The sequence below is a fragment of the Panthera leo genome, chromosome D3 (assembly GCF_018350215.1).
Source record: "Panthera leo isolate Ple1 chromosome D3, P.leo_Ple1_pat1.1, whole genome shotgun sequence".
In the NCBI taxonomy this organism is placed as follows: domain Eukaryota; kingdom Metazoa; phylum Chordata; class Mammalia; order Carnivora; family Felidae; genus Panthera; species Panthera leo.
In genome coordinates this window covers 65,101,995-65,122,107 of record NC_056690.1, presented here as the reverse complement: position 1 = coordinate 65,122,107, position 20,113 = coordinate 65,101,995, and the positions used below count along the sequence as shown (strand labels likewise).

The 20,113-nt window shown below is 35.3% G+C and overlaps 2 long non-coding RNA genes across 2 annotated transcripts; one reads left to right on the top strand and one right to left on the bottom strand.

Annotated features, from left to right (window-relative positions):
• Positions 1-628: 628 nt before the first annotated feature.
• LOC122204079 lies at positions 629-3,540 on the bottom strand. Its single transcript, XR_006195469.1, has 3 exons — positions 3,312-3,540; positions 2,491-2,624; positions 629-834 (listed from the first exon to the last, which is right to left on the bottom strand). It is a non-coding gene; the product is annotated as an uncharacterized LOC122204079 (long non-coding RNA).
• Positions 3,541-3,655: 115 nt separating this feature from the next.
• On the top strand, positions 3,656-19,988 carry LOC122203600. The gene is made up of 4 exons (XR_006195263.1): positions 3,656-3,911; positions 6,917-6,987; positions 17,514-17,570; positions 19,486-19,988. It is a non-coding gene; the product is annotated as an uncharacterized LOC122203600 (long non-coding RNA).
• The last annotated feature ends 125 nt before the right edge of the window (positions 19,989-20,113 follow it).

The window sequence follows — 20,113 nt, the reverse complement described above, 5'->3', positions numbered from 1 at the left end:
TCTAGGCAGCTGAAGCCAAAATAATCAATTACCAGGAGGCCCAAGACATGAGCTGGAGTTCTACCTTGGATGCCAAATGTCTGGACCTCTCCTATCCACAGTTACCAAAAAGTTGAGTATGAACATAAGTACCTACTATTAAGTACCCACTTAATTACTCAACTTACTGTCAGGATCAAATTAGGCTGTGAATGTTGCAGTTCTCTGAAATTTAAAGTGTGGTATATGTGGATAAGGCAATTATCAACAGATTGTCCATTTCATAGTCTCATCAGATCAGTTAATATCAATCAGATCAACCAAGCCTCAGAAGGAGAGAGCTGGTTACCATGTAAAAACAGTCTGCCTAAGGGCCATCCCTGGTGTCCAATTTACCACTTTTCCCCATTTTTACTCCTGTTTAGCCTTGGAAACATTGCAAGTGACTTCCATCTGATTTAGGAAAGTAATGGAGCAAAGAGACTATCTGTAAACATAAAGAATACAATGGGAAACATTATGTGTGTATATAAAGAAAGAGAAATAAAACCAGGCGAAAAAACTTTACAGCTTGTCTCAAAAGAATTATAAAATTAGTGGATGAAGGGTATGTTGTTACATTTTTATATTTGCATTTTGCCAATGGAAGGCCTCATAATATTTTTACTGTACTTGTAGATTTGGCTCTTCTGCCTGTCACATGGATTGAAAGCTGAGTCTCCAGAACTGGGGGCTGCTGGGAGGTGAGCCGATTCAAGGGATGGGAGAAAGTCTGAAGTGGTGATGGGCCAGCCTCCTTCAGCATCTTTGCCTGGTGCAGAGCTGAGCAGGTGCATGGCATCAGGTCTGATGATGCTGTTTATGGCAAAGCTTTAATCAGACTCTCTTAAAGATGCTTTTCTTTGGAACACAGTCTCACTCTCTATTCTACTCATTTGCACACCATCTCAAGAAACAAAACAAACCCAAAACAAAGCAAAAGTTAATTAAGATAGGGCTTTATGATTCCAAGCTTGATGCTTATTCTTTATTGCTCTGATTTGCCATTCTAATTCTTTTGAATGATTTATTTCTCAATGAGTGGTTTATATTTGAAGAAATTTTGTTTCTGCATTGCAAAGTCTGTTAATCTCTTTATTTGGTTTGCTATGGACTGGGTTGTTTACCCCCAGTTTTCATACATTGAAGCCCTAACCCCCAATGGGACTATTTTTTGGAGATAGGGCTTCTAGGAGGTAACTAAGGTTAAATGAGGTCATAAATGCAGGGCCCTAATCTTATCAAATTGGAGCTCTATAAGAAGGGGAAGATCTCTCTCTCTCTCTCTCTCTCTCTCTCTCTCTCTCTCTCCCCCCCTCCCTCCCTCCCTGTCCTCTCTTTTGCATATGAGGACACAGTAAGAAGGTAGCTGTCTTAAAGCTAAGAAGAGAGCTGTCATCTTGATCTTGGACTTTCAACCTCCAGAACTGTGAGAAAATAAATTTCTGTTATTTAAGCCATCCAGTCTATGGTGCTTTGTTGTGGCAACCAAAGCTGACTGACACACAGTTAAATTGCTTAGGCTTATTTGTTCTTAATCAATTAACAAGAATCAACTTGGTTATTCAACTATGAAGCCCCTTCTGTTTCTCAAATAAGCTGCTTATACCTTCAGAAAACAAGAGGGTAGTTTTTAGTTGATTCTGTAGCTTTGTACCCTAAGGGGTTGTATAGCTTGACAATGTTTGCCCAGTGATGAATATCAAGGTAGGCCTAGTGCCTGAACCTTCTGAATCTTATTCAGTGTGCTTATTCAGTGTGCTTCACTCTATACCACAAACTCAGACATCATCAAATCCAGAGCCTGGTCTAAAGTGCCAAAATAATCCATCTAACTTATGATGCAAAATCCAGAAAACATGCAGAAAGGATTGATAATTTTTTAACATGTTAGAAAAAAGGGGAAAAAACCGATTTATACACACCAAAAAAAAAAAAAGCAAAACACAACTCTACCATAGGCAAAGTCATAAGACAAATGGCAGACCAGAAAAAAAGCACTGAGCGACTCATCATAGATCAATAACTTGATAGGAAAATGGTTAAATCAAATAAGACAGTTCATAGTTAAAGAAATGTAAAAGTCTTTTACATATATGAAAATATTTTTACATATATGAAAATATTTACAAATATTAAAATATTTTCTCAAAATAAGAGAAATGTAAATATAAATGTCACTGAGATGTTATTTTTCACCTATCAGATTGGCAAAAATCCAAAAATTTAACATTATATTCTATTGCAATGCTATGGAGAAACAGACAATCTCATTCATGGTGGGAAGGCAAATGAGCCACAAGCCTTTTGGAGAGCAAGTGAAAAATATCTAAAATGACATGTATATGTCCTTTTTTGATCCAGATTTTCATATCTGAGAATGGATCCTATAACTTGCAGAAGTGCAAAATGACATTTGTCCAAAGTTATTCATTTCAGCATTATTTATAAGAATAAACAAATGGAAAAAACCTTAAAGGTCCATCAATGGGAGACTGCTTGAATGAATTGTGATGTAATCATACAATAGAATACACTGAAAGTAGAGAAGAATGAGGGTCCTCTCCATGTAGTGATATGGAAAGATCTCCAGGGTATACAATTAGCTGAAAAAAAAACCAAACAAAGAATGAATATTATGCTAACTTTAAAATATGAAATACTTCTATAGAGCTAAATGAAAACTAGAAGATTTATAAGCTTGTCAATGGCCTATTGGGATGGGTGGAGATGGGACCAGAGAAGGATAAGTAAGGCAGCGAGACATTTGATTCTATGTATTTTCTTAAGATAATTTTTGTTTTTTGAACCATGTGAATTCATTACCTACCCATAATTAAATTTAAAAATAAATAAAACAATAAAGAGAGAGAGAGAGAGAGATTGAGAGAGAGAGAGGGAAAAATCCATGAGGAGAGTTGCAAATTCCCCTCTGTAACCTGCAACATTTTGTTCTATTTCCTGATGTGAAGGAGTTCTTTATAATGGGTACTTTCAGTACTTTCTGAATAATAACTTTATTTGGCAGTTAAAAAAATACATAGAATGGTTAGTCACCACAAGTTATTAAAGTATAATATTTAAAAAAACTTTAGCAAAGAGACAGGGAAATACAATCTCAGTATAATCTTGCCACAGTTTAAAATGTTTTCAATTACTGACTATCTGTGGTAAGGTCACTGGAAATAACTCAGGCCTTAGAGACAAGTCACATTTAGGTTCAAATATCTTTTCTGCAACTAACAAGCTCTGTGTTGTTGGAAGAATACCTTCACTTCTAAAACTTCACTTACTTCTCTTAAGGTTGTCATAGTAACATTCTTAGTTGTAGTAGTGAGAATCCAGTGGGATCATTCAGTTTAAAGATCTAGCATTGGTGGATGTGTCATAGATGGTAGGTATTATTAGATGATTTCTGTCTTGTCATTGTGGAAACTCCACAAAGCCAGTAGGTATTTGCAAAATAAAGATAGTCTAGAGAGGTCAGTAACATCTCACCTATCTGGGATTTCACTACCTTTAATCTCACTCACCATCAGAACACAGAACACAGAAACAGAAAGAAGCAAACAATGGCTCTCAGTAGCAACACAGATTCCACAAATATCTATATGTACATTTGAGCATTTACCTTTTAGAAGAGTCCCTTTGAAGGTCCCCTGTAGAGCCAATTTGGCTTGGATTTCATGGCAGTGGTAAGAATAGAAATAGACAAGGGACTGTCATAGTTGAATATGCTGCCCAGTGAAAGTGACAGATCATGGCCTGAGATAAGAGCTATATAAACCAAACCAAGCGCAAGAATCTCAGAGCACAACAGTTGAGAGCTTTTAATCTGGGAACACATCTACATAACCCCAATAAGTTGTGAAGACCCTGTTTTCTCACATGAGGTCTGTAGCAGGTATTTGCACGATTGGTTTGAAAGGATTGGAAAGAATACTTTCATTAAAAATGGTTAATATAAGAATGAATGTTGATGCTTAAATACCTACTTGTGTAGATAACTCTCTTGAATTATTTGTTTCCTGCATTTATTTTTTTTTTACAAATAGCTAAAATTTCACTTCTTTCAGTACCTAAAGGCTCATTAGAAATAGAAACTCTGGGACATCTGGGTGTCTCAGTTGGTTAAGCATCCGACTTTGGCTCATGTCATGATCTCACAGTCCATGAGTTAGAGCCCTGCATCAGCTCTGTGCTGACAGCTTAGAGCCTGGAGCCTGGTTCAGATTCTGTGTCTTTCTCTCTCTCTGCCCTTCCCCCTCTTGCACTCTGTCTCTCTCCCTCTCTCAAAAATAAATAAACATTAAAAAATTTTTTAAAAAAGAAATAGAAACTCTGATGGAAAAGTCTGGGCTGAGATGAATAAAAACATTTAAATATAACTTGAAACAAGAAAGCTGTACAATAAATGGGATATTGTTCTTATGCGCTCATGGAAACCCCAGTAAACAAACAGAACCAAGTTACCTGTCCTGCCTTTGATTTAAGGCTTATGCATGCATAGAGTGTAGCCTGTAATATTTTCCACCAGGCTCTCTACTGGAGTTATTCCTACTTGTTTAGATTTGGGGAAATCCAAGAGCTGAACAATAACTTTTGCAAGTTGCAAATTGCTTTAAGGGGAAACACTTCAGCTGTTGTGTGTGTAGCTTGGAAAATGATACCCTCTTTTAGAGCCATGTGACAGAGATCTTAATTCCTTTTGAGCTTTTGTTTATAGAGACACAAGCATGATGGAGAGGCATGCCCCCAAAACTTTGCTGACACCCACTTGGGATAACTACAACTCTCCTCAGCAACAGAACCACAAGAAATCCTGCCACATTTTCCAAACAAGTAGCAATCAAACTGCCAGTGGGCCCTCTGCATCACATATTTTGTGGATGACATATGTGGCTATGTTCTTTGGGTCAACATTCCTCCTTTATTATGTGGAGTCCCCCAGTCACTCTGCAGTCATGCCAACTGCTGTGGCTACTAACCAGAGAAATTATAGGACCATATCCAAAGTGTGTGTTGATAACGGAAAGTGGCAAGTCACTTTTATTATTTTATCATCATCATATGAACAAAATAATAACAAAGAATCAATTTATGCTTGTTAATTGAATTCTACTTCAGAAATAGAGTACTGATCATATTGTCTGGGTTCCTTGGATCAATAGTAGGAGGTGTGTGTGTGTGTGTGTGTGTGTGTGTGTGTGTGTGTGTGTATGGAGGGTTTATAAGGGGTGGGCAGGGGAGATGCACCAGAATTATCTGAGACTTATTCCAAATCTTATTGTGCATCTTTATGCCTGTTCTCTTCCTCCCCAATTTGTTTGAATACGTGTTTGAAAGGATGTTTTGTGAAATTAGGGGAAAAAATAGCTTCCCACATGATTCTGATATAATAATAATAATAATAATAATAATGGAGCACAGTGTCAATATCATAGCCAATGAAGTTTATCTGAGGCATGATTATTGCTAATAATAATAAATAGGTATAATAATAATACATATCATATAATAGCAAATATTTATTGAATTCATTCTATGTGCTGGACATTCTCCTAAACTCTATCTTTTCCCATGATTGAGACCTTTTCTCTGTGATTAATACACTGAATTGCTATTACAGTTTGGAAATTAACTATGTGAGGTCATCCACATTCTTTTCCTTATCCCCCTTTTTTTATATTTTCATGAGAAAATAAAGGTGTGCTAAAAGAACACTTTCCTGTGTACTGTAAGTGGCTTTAGATAGATAAACAACCTGAATCTTATTTGCAGCACATGGGGATAATAAAAGATTCTTTGTACAGATACATAATAATAGTTATTATAGTGAGATGATTAATTAGATTCAGAGTGTGGTTAAGAAAGCGGGAAATTTAAGACTCCCACCAGAAATCAAATTTTTATATGCCAAGAGGTTTTAGCTATACCTAATCTAAATTGAATACCATGAAGTACAAAGAAATGTACAATACGTCTTTTCTTCTATAGGTTTTCAGGGATAAACTATGTGAAACAATCAGTCAAAAGTACACGTTTGTATACTAATGTAGTGCAAAATTTCTGGGTCAAAGATTCAAGAATAGAGTATGCTAGAACAATAGGAGCCCAAAGTGTTAAAGACAGCAGAAAGTGACATGCACTAGATCCATGAAAGAGGTATGATTGAGTCAGATCTAGAGGGCAGCCAGGTGAAGAGGAAAGGATACATTTTCAGGAACAGCTCTCGTGGAGGTAGCAGGGTGAACTAGTAGCCCTAAGTGATCCTTATGCTACAACTCCAAGAGTGACAAAAATAGAGAAAATAAATTCATAGCTACATTATGCAGTGAATATCTTTGTGCAAGTTTACAGTGTCAGTCAAGTATATGCTTCTGTAGAATGTGTGTCTCCAGAGAATTACCTGAGGGAAAGGATGAGTGTTCTGTATTATAATTCCTGTGTCCTTATAACATCCAACATCATTCTTGGTACATTGTGAAGAACTCAGTTCACATTTACAGGTGGATTGGACACATAAAGAACTTTGATAGGCTTGGCAGGTGAGATAAGGTGATAGACCAAAAACTCCAGGCTTTGCTGGTACTCGCCAGAGGCAGAACTATGGGTCAAAGCATAGGAGGAACAGAGCTGTGGGGAAGGGAAGTGGGGATCATCACAGAAAATCAGTGCTGCTAACCCATCTTCCCAAAGCATGGCCCCACCATGGTTGCATTACCATGAACTACCCACCTTAAAATGTGGGAAGTCTACATGTTTCCCACCCACCCCTCCCCCAACCCCAAATGTCTCTCCTTAAAAGTAGACAAAAGTTGAGGCTGGGGTGTTGTGATTAACGGCAATCTGTCTAGAGTGTACCTCCATCAACCCACGGTCTTCCCATTTTTCTTAGATGCTGAGAAAATGCTTTTCACAGCTATGATGACACAGCCAGAAATATCACCTTTTGAAGACATCATAACTGTGAGATATGACACTCTTTCGGCCGTTAGAAGGTTATTTGCTGTAGCCATTAAATACAGCCCTGTCACTCCCACTCACCTGAGCCATATTTCCTCCCTCAATAGATTATCCATAAATATAGGCTCAGGTACAAATAGAAATAATGAACATTCACAGCTAAAGAAGACATGCACAGTCAAATCCTGACAAAGGGTAAGGTTTTCCCCTAGGAAGGCAGCAATCCTTCCCTACAGCAGGCTCAGCAGAGCCCAGAGGCCAGGTCTCTTGGAGGGCTCTCTGAGGCTCAGGTCAATGTGACTTCTCCAGTATCCCAGTAATGCAAAGCCTGACCTCCTAAATGCCAAAGATGTACCTGACTGCTGACTTGGTGGCCCAACCTACTTTGTTAACATTTGGTAATTAGAATGAGTTATTAGTAGTAGCTTGTGTAGTTTGTCTAGTACTTAACTCGATTTAATATTAATATAGGTAACAATGCATTGCAGTTGTATAGATTCCACAATTTCCAAAGTACATCATAGGCAGGTAGCATATTCATTTAATCAAATACATATATTAATATATTTAATCTTAGTATATAATATAATGTTTATAATCTAACATTAATATTAATATATGCAATCTAATATTATATCTTAATGTATGTAATATTAATATATGTAATCTAAAATATGTATATATTTGTTTTTGCTATTGTTTTTCTAATCCAGATGCTTTATTATCTTATATGTAATTAGCACTTTACTAGGAACCTTTTACTAGCACTTTACTAGGAACCTGGTAAAAGACAGAAAAGATGTAGAAAATACGTAACAATTTTGCATCAGATTAGTGTCAAAACTTTTACCCTATGCAAGAGAGAACAATATTGTATAATTAAATGTGAGATTGCATAGCAGAGGTGACTAATTCGGAGGCGTTAGAGAGAAGGATGACCAACAGTCCCCTAGGGTTGGTAGGATTTTAGCTTGGCTCAGAATAGGAGGCCTGCAAAATGCCTTTATCTGGATTTTGAAATATAGGATCCCTGCAGAGAATTCAGCTGGTCATCCCAAGGAATGAGTAGAAAATTGATAAGGTAGGAATATTCTCAACATATATGGGAGTTTGTGCTGCAAGAAAGTATAACATTTGAATTGCTCATGAGATTTTCCACATTCAAGGAAATAACCCTGAAGAATTAGGCCTTAGAAATAATTTGTAGGGGCGCTTGGCTAGTTCAGTTGGGAGAGCATGTGACTCAGTTACGAGTTTGAGCCCCACATCAGGTATAGAGATTACTTAAATAAATAAAACTTAAAAAAATAAAGAATTTGTATATTTGTGTCAGAGTGATTTAAATGTAATAGATTTGTGATGTAGTGATTCTCAAGAATAATCTGCAAATCCAGAAAGTTTCCTTGTTTACAAGGGCTTGTGTCCCACATCCTGAAATATATACTTGCCCACGTAAGGTAAAACACAAGGGAAAAGCCTTGAGTGACCCAAGACTTAGTGTCACTTCATGGCTCAAGATAGATCTGCCTGCTACAAAGAAAAAAATATTAGCCTATCTATGAGTTGTGTTTTTGTCTGCATGCCTGTTCACAAAGTTGATGTTTAGCCAAGAGGACACATCTCATATGGAAGCTCTTAGTCAATAAAAGAAAATTGTCTTTCACAAATGTGTTAATTTCGCAAGTTCATACCTTTCATTGGTCAAATATTTTCATGTAGCAAATAGCTCTGTTTGTAGAATAAAATGTTATTAAATTCCTTTTAACACTAGAAGTACATGAAACCACATATGTAGGCTAAATATTTTATACACTTCATTAGCTTCCAGATTTTTAGTGTATTATCTATTGAAACTATAATATATGGCTATCAATATGCTTGTGAGTGTCTCTCTCTCTCACAAAAGAGAGAGAGAGAGATAGATTTGTTTATATACATATACAAGCAAGCAATTTTATCTTGAGATCTGGCCATTAGCATGTCAGTATTGGAAAAGAAATACATACAGCAGTGTGTGAAGAGATTTGGTCTTGCTCAATTCAGACCGTCAAAAGTCTATTCACCACACAGTGGACAGGAAGATCCTTTTGAAAGGTAAAGCAGTTCTTGTCAATTCCCTGCTCAGAGCCTTCCAGTGAATTCCCACCATAGCTAAAGTAAGATGCAAAGTCCTCACCACAGCCTTGAGGACCCTTCCTGATTGGGCCTTTCTCCTCTTATTTAATTTCTATCATTTTTGTTCATCCCACCTACCTTGTCCTTTCACTATTCTTTAAGGATGACTAGCACATGTCTGGCTCAGAGATTTCCCCTTGATGCTTTTTCTGCCTGGAGCATGCTTCCCTCAGACCCTCACATGGCTTGCTCCCTCATGTTATTCAGGTCTTTCCTTAATGGCCACCTCTTTAGGGAGGCCTTTCCTGATTACCCCACCTGAGATTGTGCCCTTATCCCTCTCTGGCCCACTGTCTTGCTTTATTTTGCTTCATAAGAGCACAACTGACGTGTAACACATCTGTTTTGTTTTGTTTATTTTCCTCTGGCCCATAGCAGAAATCCATCAAATGCTTGCTGAATGAATAAATAAAAATCATAGGATGGTATTAGTAATAGGCTTATTTATTTTCTTATTTAATTATTAACTGAATCGTGATTACCACTGTAGATTTATTATCCAACCTGATAACTAGAACATTATCAGAAACTCTCATCTGCCTACTGGCCCCTCCCTCCCTTACACACATTGTCCTCCCACCTGAGGTAATGGGTATCCTGAATTGTGTGTTATAATTTCCTTCCTTTGGAAATATAGTTTTACTATATATATGTGTGTATCTAAAATTGCATATTGTTTAGAATATATTGTTACATTTCATCTAAAACTGAATATCATTTTAAAAAAGTATTCTTAAATGGGAAAAAAAGTATCATTCTACATATAAGCTCTTGGACTTTCTTTTTCACTCAACTTTATATTGTTTAGGTTCATCAGTATGATTTTCTTTTGATTTTATATTTTATTTATATCTGATTTATATTATTTTGATAGATGTCTGTGGTTCATTCATTTTCACAGTTTTATAACAGTATTCCATTCTTTGAGTATATCACAATTTATTTTCACATTGTCCTCTAATGAGTCTTTCTTGTACTATCTTCTTCCTCAACATTGAGGAGATTTGGAACAGTGCTTATGCAGTTTGTATAAGGCCACTGAAATAGTGAGGATCTGGGCTCAGACTCTCTATTAAGGGTCCTTTCCAATGCATAGAGACGTTGAGTGTGATGAGATCTTGAGTGTGATGCCCTCTATTCAGTTGCAAACAGTGTGCTCTGCCATCTTTTGCCTGTTTTCCCCTGAGGCTGCCTCTGGCTCTTAAGAGCTGGGCTCGCATCTGCTTTCTCACTTGTAGGCTCAGTTCTAGTTAGGTTTCCAAAGTAAATATGGTAGAAGAAACTATACTAATGACTTAAGTCGATATTTTAAATGAAGTCTTCTCAGGACCCAGTGAAAGAGTTTTTGTTGCTAGATAGATGTAGAAGTTAGTGCCCCACTTCCTAGTTCCAGCAGTGCTATCTATTGCCAGCTTCCCTTTCTCCCATATTGGGCTGAATCCATAGTAATCGTTCTTTCTTTGAGTGCTACTGTCCTCCTGCCCAGGTTTCTTTCTTTCTTTTTTTTTTTTCTCTAGAAATAGTCCTCTTTTATAAAATGCAGCCCAATCTTGTAGCCTTGCCTTAACCTTCCCCATCTTGTTTCCAAAATGTAGGGAGACAAGACAATCTTCCCCCAATATGAATGATAAGACCTGACAGTATTTGTATTGATTACTATGGAGCCTTGTTTTCTTGGTCAAAACTCTAATGCAGATCATTCTTGGAATTATGACAGAAATCATTGTATTTACAGACACATAACTTTCATTTAAGCTGTACATCAGGAATTCATCTATATAGCCAGAACAGATTTGCTTAATTTGTGGGAAAAAAAAAAAACTGAAAATAAAGGTGGGATCTGTGACCAAAGACCAAAGAAGCTATAAGGTGTTCATGGGTTTTGGCCCTATACAGTCATTTTTGGAAACATATGCTGGGAAGATAATTTTAAACATAGAAAAATTTTATGCACAAAGATGTTCACAGCAGCATTACATAGCTACCAAAAGAAAGGTAACAAACAAAATGTCCATTAGGATAATAATTAAATTAGTTAAATTATAATAACTATTATTTAAATTAGAAGAATAGCATAAATCTTAAACCTTCTATGCTAACTGAAAAATATTAACATTATAATATTATAATGTTATATGAAAAATTAAAATCATATATAATCACAAGTGTACAAAACAATCCTTTACCCCCACCAACTATGCTAGGAAATAAGACTAGTGGAAATGCTCCAAAAGACTAAAAGTAGTAGAATGATAGCTGTCTTTTAGTTTTCTAGGTTTTCTGTATCTTCCTTAGAAATATGTATCACTTTTATAGGGAGAAAAAATAACCAAACTAAAATAAATCAAACACAACACCTTGTCAATTATGAACACAAATAAAAGATACACAGTAGAGAGTGAAAAAAAAAGTAGCCTGAAAGAGCTTTAAACTGTATCCTTCCCTGGATAGATCTCTCACCCTGTTGAGATCAGAGGAGGTAAACCCTTTCTAGCTGCCTGTGTAACATCTGCTTTAGAGATCAAATTCCAGAGAAGAAATAGACCCAAGACATAAAATAATTTACTTGATGGTAAAAATAGGCTTTCAAATTAGACAAAATCAGAGGAATCAGTTAATGTATGTAAGTCTTTAGAACAATATCTGGTACATTGTAGATACTGGGGAAAAAGGTAAGCTATTATTATTATTGTCATTATTTAGTACATGACATTGAAAATGTTGATAAAACTTTAAACATTAAATTTTATATAAGAATAATTTTCAGGTAAACTAGAAATTCAAATGCTAAAAAAATGAATCAATTAGCAAACTAAAAGAAAATTCAAGATAAGTTTTTTCTCAGTGTAACACCAAATGGAGAGCCAATTGGAGATTAGAAGAAAAATTAGTCTAACCATTAGCAATGAAATTTTTTTGTATGTGGGAGTAGAAGTTAAGGGAAACAACAATCTGAGGTGAATATTTATAAAATAATCTGTTTTATTCAGTTACAGTTTTTAAGATATGCTTATTTTTTTCCTCATTACAAAAGAGTTAAATTTATTATGAAAAAGCTCTTTCAAATCTATAAGAAAAGAAGCAGTTACTTCAATAAAGAAAATAGAGCAAAGGCCCCCATGAATTAGCAACATGGCTGAATAAGGTGCCCCTCATGTGCAGCCATCCCTCAACAGCAATAATTTGGCATCCATCCATGGACAAAAGTGTCTTCCTGGGAACTTTGGGATCCAGGAAGGAGATTGTGAAATTCCAGTGTAGTCCAAGACTAAAGAGAGCTGTTTTTAGAAGGCAGGCTTGCAACCAGGCAGTTGATTCATTGACTGTGGCCTTTACAGACACAGAAACAGCTCTGTATCCCTGAGGATTTAGTTAAAGCCCTGTTTGGCTTTGAGTCTAAAGTAGATACACAGAATATAAAGAAAAAGGAATTAAAGCATGCTATCACAAAAATAAATCACAAAAGAAGACAATAAGAAAGGAAGAAATGACAAAGAAACTTAAAAAAGTCAGAAAACAATGAATGCAATAATAGTAAGTCCTTACCTATCAATAAATGCTTTAAATGTAAATGGACAAAATTCTCTAATCAAAAGACACAGTAGCTTAATGTATAAAAAAGCAAGATGTAACAATATGTTGTCTACAAGAGACTGACTCTAGCTTAAGGAAACATATAGGTTGAAAGTGAAGAGATAGGAAAAGATATTTCATACAAACGGTAACCTAAAGACAGTAGGAGTGGTTATATGTATACCAGATAAAATAGACTTTTAGTCAAAATTAGTCACAAGAAATAAGGAAGGTCACTTTACAGTGAGTGATCAAGGGGTCAATTCATCTAAAGGATATAACAATTATATATGCACCTAACACTGGAACAGGTAAACACTTAAAGCAAATATTAACAGAACTGAAGGGAAAAATAACCAGCAATAAAATAATAGTTGGGAACTTCAATACTTCATTTAAACATTGGATAGTTCATCCATACAGAAAATTCATAAAGAAACAGCAGACTTGAATAACACCATAAACCAAATGGACCTAACATATACAGAATATTCCATCCAATAGCAGCAGAATACATGTTCTTTGTTTTTAATTTTTAATTTTTTATTTGAGAGAGAGAGAGAGAGAGAGAGGGAGAGAAAGAGCGAGGAATGCAGGGAAGGATGAAGTTTGAAGTTCTTTAAGGCTACTGTTTTTCACTCTCTATTGTGTATAATTTATTTGTGTTCATAATTTTACACATGCATGTAAATGCAGGAGGGGCAGAGGGGAGAGAGAGAGAGAGAGAGAGAGAGAGAGAGAGAGAGAAAGAGAGAGAGAGAGGTTATTTCAAGCAAGCTCCATGTTCAGCGTGGAGCCTGACTGGGATTGTGACGTGAGCCAAAATCAAGAGTTGGCCACTCAACTGACTGAGCCGCCCAGGCACCCCTGGAATACACATTCCTCTTAAGCACACACATGAAGGAGTCTTCAGGATAGATCATAAGTTTGGCCACAAAGCAAACCTTAACAAATTTAAGAAGACTGAAATAATATCTGATATATTTTATGACCATGATGGTGTAAAGCTAGAAATCAATAGAATCAACTGAAAAATTCACAGTAGGGAAACATAGGTGGAAATTAAATTGGTCACTCCCAAACAACCAATGAGTCAAAGATGAAATCAAAAGGGAAATCAAAAAGTATCTTGAGAGAAACGAAAGCAAAACCACAATATACCAAAACTTAATGGGAGGCAGCAAAAGCAATTTTAAGGTGGAAGTTTATAGTGATAAATGCCTACATTAAGAAAAAAAAAAAAGCTTTCAATAAAAAACCTAACTTTACACTTTAAGGAATTAGAAAAAGAAGAGCAAGCTAAGTAAGCCCAAAGTTAGCAAAAGGATGGAAATTATTATAAAGTTTATAGCAGAAATATGGGAAATTGAGACTAGAAAGACAACAACAAAGTTAGTTTTTTGAAAAGGTAAACAAAATAGAGACATCTTTAGCTAGACTAACAAAGAAAAAAAGAGAGAAGAATCAAATTAACAAAATTATAAATGAAAGAGGAGATATTATAACTGATACAATAGAAATACAAAGGATCCTAAGAGTCTACTATTAACAATCATATGCCAACAAATTGGATAACTTAGAATAAATGGATAATTTATTAGAAACATACAACCTACTAAGACTGAATCATAAAAAAATAGAAAATCTTAACAGACCACTAATGACCAAAGAATTTGAATCAGTAATCAAAAAATTACCAACAAAGAAAAGCCCAGGACCAGATGGTTTCATCTGGGAATTCTACCAAACATTTAAAGAGTTAATACTAATCTTTCTCAAACTATCCCCACCCCCAAACAGAAGAGGGGGTACACTCCCAAACTCATTTTATGAGGCAGTATTACCTTGATACCAAAGCCAGATAATGACACTACAAGAAAACTACAGACCAATACTCCTGATAAATATAGATGCAAAAATTCTCAACAAAACTCTAGCAAACTGAATTAAAAAGCACATTAAAAGGATTATACACTATGATCAAGTGGGATTTGTCTCTGGGATGCAAGGATGATTCAACATATGCAAATCAATAAATGTGATACACCATAGTAATAGAATAAAGCATAAAAATCATCTGAACTTCTTAATAGATGCAGAGAAAGCATTTGACAATATTCAACACCTTTTCATAATAAAAGTTCTCAACAAATCAGATGTAGAAGAAACATACCTCAACATAATAAAGGCCATATGTGACAAGGCCCACAGCTAACATCATACTCAATAGTGAAAAGCCAAAAGCTTTTCCTCTAAAATTAGGAACAAGAAAAGGGTGTTCACTTTCACCACCCCTATTCAACACAGTACTGTAAGTCCTCGTCAGAACAATGAGAAAAGAAAAAGAAATAAAAGTCATTAAAATAGAAAGGAAGAATAAACTTGACTCTGTTTGCAGATGACATGATCATATTTAGAGAAAACCATAAAGACTCTATCCAAAATTGTTAGAACTAGCAAACAAATTTAGTGAAGATGCAGGGCACAAAATTAACATGCAAAAATAAGTTGCATTTCTATACACTAACAACAAAATATCTGAAAGAGAAATAAAGAAGGTAATTCTGTTCACAATAGCATCAAAAATAATAAAATACCTAGGAATAAATTTAATTGAAGAGATAAAAGATTTGTACACTTATAACTGTAACACATTGATGAAAGAGACTGAAGACACAATTAAACAGAAAGATATTCTGTGTTCATGAATAGGAAGAAATAATATTGTTAAAATATCCATAATACCCAAAGCCATCTATAAAGTCAATTCAGTCTCTATCAAAATTCCAAAGTCATTTTTAAATAGAAATAGAAAAAAATAATCCATACAATTTTTTTGGAGCCTGAATAGCCAATGCAAATTTGAGAAAAAAGAACAAAGCTGAAGGCATCATACTTCCTGATTTCAAACTATACTGCAAAGCTATAGTACTTAAAAGAGTATGGTACTGGCATAAAAACAGACACATATACCAATAAAATAGACAGTCCATAAATAAATCCATGAATACATGGTCAACTATATTTGATAAGAGAGCCAAAAATACTCAGTGGGAAAAGATAGTCTTTTCAATAAATGGTATTGGGAAACCTACATGCAAAATAATGAAATCAGGCCCCTGTTTATACTAGTCACAAAATTGACTCAAAGTGGATTAAAGGCTTATATATGAGACCTAAAATTGTAAAACTCCTAGAAGAAAACTTAGGGGAAAAAAACCCTTGATGTTGGTCTTGGCAGTAATTTTTTGGATATGACACCAAAAATACAAAGAACAAAAGCAAACATAAATGAGACTACATCAAACTAAAAAGCTTTTGCACAGGAAAAGAAACAAATAGAAAAAATAAAAAGACAAATTAAGATTAAGAATGGGAGAAAATATTTGCAAACCATGTATTAGATAATTAGTTAATATCTAAAATATATAAGGAGTTCATACAGTTCAAAAACAAAAATAATCCATTAAAATAAAAACCTAAAAAAATAATAATAAATAATCCAGTTAAAAATGGGCCTTGGACCCAAACTGATCCTCAACATCATTAACCATCAGGGACATGCAAATGAAAAGCGCAGTGAGATATCACATCACACCAAAAAGACAAGAAATAACAAGTGTTGGTGAGGATGTGGAAAAGGGAACATTACTGCACTGCTAGTGGAAATTGGTGCAACCACTAATGAAAATAGTAGGGAAGTTCCTCAAAATATTAAAAATAGAGTTATTATATGAACCTGTAATTCCACTTCTAGGTATATACCTGAAGGAAATGCAATCATTATCCTAGAGAGGTATTTCTACCTTTATTGTCACTGCAGTATTATTTACAATAGCCAAGACATGGAAATTACCTAAATGTCCATTGACTTATGAATGGTGAAAGAAAATGTGGAAACATTCATTGATTTATGAATGAATAAAAGAAGTTTACATGTGTGTATATATATGCATGTATAATGGAATTCTATTCAGCCATAAAAAGGAAGGTAATCCTGCAATTGTAAAAATATGGATTGACCTTCAGGGTATTATGGTAAGTGGAATAAAGCAAACAGAGAAAGTTTAAAAACTGTATGATATTACTTACATATGGGAATATAAAAAGAAAAAAAATAGCCCAAACTCATAGAAACAGAGTATGATGGAAGTTGCCAGGGTCTGGTGATGGGGGGATGTTGGTTGAAGGGTACAAACTTCCAGTTGTAAGGTAAGTTCTGGGTATATAATATTCAGCATGGTGACTACAGTTTACAATGTTATATACTTAAAGTTGTTAAGAGAGTAGATCTTAAATGATCTCACCACACATGTAAAAAATTGTAATTATTTGAAGAAATGGAGTTGTTAACTAATCGTATTGTGTCAATTGTTTCACAAATGTATATCAAATGATCATTTATATACCTTAAACCTACGCAATGTTGCATGTCAATTATCTCTCAGTAAATTTGGTGAGGGGGAATGGAACATAAGATAAAACAATAAAACAAAGTGTGTGTGTGTGTTTACACATATATTTACATATGTTTTAATTTTATTAATAATTAGAGAAATATTAATTAAAACAATATGAAATACCAGGTATGTTTTTTTCCCTCAAAGGATTGGCAAAAATAAAAACAAAGGTGATGCTGTTATTTTCGAGATCAGAGTTTGTTAATTGTGTGGAGTTTAATAGATTACTCTTCTGGAAAATTTTTGTTATTGCTAAGAATTATGGAAACCACTATGGCCTACCTCATGCCTATGAGAAATCTATTATTTCTTTTATAAAAGGATACAGGGAACCAGAACGTGGATTCTAATGAGAAAATGGTGCACAGTTTTTGTTAGGTAATATTTTTGTTTTATTTTATAAGAAAAATGATTCTTTGAAAATAGTTTATATTTTAGAATGTTCATATTCATAAATCACCATAGAATCTTTCAATTAATTAAATATTACTAAATTGATAGGTTCTAAAAATTAAGCATCAACTAAAATGAAAATTAAATAATTAATAGAAACAGATTTTGGTACACTCCAGAATCAATCTCTCTTTCTCTCTCCCTCCCTTCCTCCAAAAGCTCATCAGGGTATTGCCCTTGATTAAAGAGAAACACACTGTCATAGCAATGTAAATGAGTAAAAGCTTGTGGCAGAATTTGGCAATATGTAAAGTACTTGAAATTATAAACATGGTTTAACCAAGAAGTCTCATTTTTAGAATTTATCCTGAAGAAATAATCAGACAAATGTTCAAAGATGTTTGTACAAGGATGTTCACTGAAGTGTTGTTAATAGTATTGAGAAATTGGAAATAAACAAAATATTCAACAGTGGAATTAGTTTAAAATTTACACTATGTGAAGTAGAATATGCTATGTAAACTTTAAGTATTTGAATTTATAAATATATTCATGGAGTTTCCTGAAAAATAATATGTTTGTAATATATTAAGTGAGAAATCAGCTAAAATCTAGCATGTGTAGTATGATTCTTTTTGTGTAAAATGTATACATACACACGTACCAACATATCCAAGCAGACTCAACTGCTAGTAATAATATGTATCAAAAGGCTAACAATATTTACTTCTAAATGTGAAATTACAGATAACTTTTTCTCTTTGTCTTTTATTCTTCTACAACACATTCAACTTCAAACTTCAAAATAGCTGACAGCTTCTCATCTGAACTACCACCCTCCTGTTACCTTTTGCGCTTGGATCCCCCCAGAAAGTAGTGTTGAAAGAAATGGAGGGAAAGTAACTAGGTTTGGAAATGATTTAGGAAGCAGAAAGGCCAGAAAGAAGAAAAAGCAGTAAAGTGTGTGTTAGCAAACTGTGTGCAAATGGGGCTCAATCGCATGGTGATCTGTGTGAATGAGCCTCAGAGCTGTCCCACAGAAGGACAGAAAACCCAGGCATCCATCCATCAAGTTACATCTCTCCTTGATAGAGGGTTGCCCCAGGGTGTCAAATTTCTGGTCACTGGTACTTTTAAGCAGCCCGGTGTATGAGCTGAACATACTTCCCTAGCTCCAGAGGGAAAATCCTCAGGCAGAGAAATGGAGCTGAATGTATTTCATCCTAAGTAAAATAGCAACTCTTGGATTCTATTGACCTCTAGTCTTATTTTATTTTTCTCCATTTTCTCTGACAAACCACACATTTTTCTTTACTTTTAAAACATTTATCTCTGCTTGTCTCCCCCACTAACAGTGGACTGTAAGCTCTGTTAGGACAGAGCTGTGACTGTGTTTTTGTTTTGGTTTTTTTTGCTACTTCCCCAGTGTCTGGACTATTACAGGCACATAACTGGTGCTTAATATTGAATAATGAATTAATGAATGGATGAATGAACAAGTCAAGGACTATTCAGCTTCCAGGGGAAGGACAGAACCAGGTAAAGAACATTTCTCCAATATCAGATTGCTTCTTTGGTATTTTCTGCTTTTGTAGGGTCACTTTTGCTAACCTTCCATGACCTGGACAATTCTGCTAGTCCTACTGGTTGCTTTGGAGCTGACATTCTGAAATGCAGCCTTCTGCTTGCCCAAGTATGTAATGTCTGCCAGTGTTCACCTGGTTAATCAGATCCTCAGTTCTCCAGGCTGTCTGCTCCCAGGACTGTCCACACCCTGGGCTTTCAGGTGAACTCCCATCTTGATGACCTGCCCTGGGCAATCGGTTCCAGACGACAGTCAGTGTTCTCAGTGCATTCCTGGAGCAAGTTTTGATCAACTCTGTGCTTGTCTCCTTGTTAGGCCAAGAGAAAGAACCTGGAATGCTGGCACTTAGCCTTGGAGCCCAGACTTTCTTGACAACACACCCTCACATAAGCCAAGGCAGAATCATCTCTCTATCACCACCTTTCCCAGCCTTGCTGGTCCTGGATCCCTGCCTGACTTCCACCCTGAATCCCTGCTGTGGCTGCTCAAGAAACATGAGGCCCACCCACAACTCTCTTCTCCCATGATTCACTGAATTAATAACAAGGCTCTACACTGAGAAGTGATAACATCTTCTCTCCAAAGAATGTGGAGTGTTTGGAAATGTGCCTGGACTACCCATCCCCAACATCTAGAGACACCTAAGATCATTCATTTACCCAGGAGAACAAAATGAGGTTGCTTTTGAAAATTCCCATTGTCTCTCATGATAGAGAGCTGCAGAATTGAAATTGTTGCTTAAGTCAGTAACATTTAAATCCTTTTGATCCTATTCAGATCTGTTCTATTGCATCTCATCCCATTCCACAGGTAATAAATGTCACATGTAAGTATAAATAGCATTTTCTGATTTATTGTAATATACTTTTATTTTGAAGTCTTGAGACTGAATTTTCAAGAGATTGCTAGCATAATTTGCTTTTTCCTCTACCCTTCATAACTA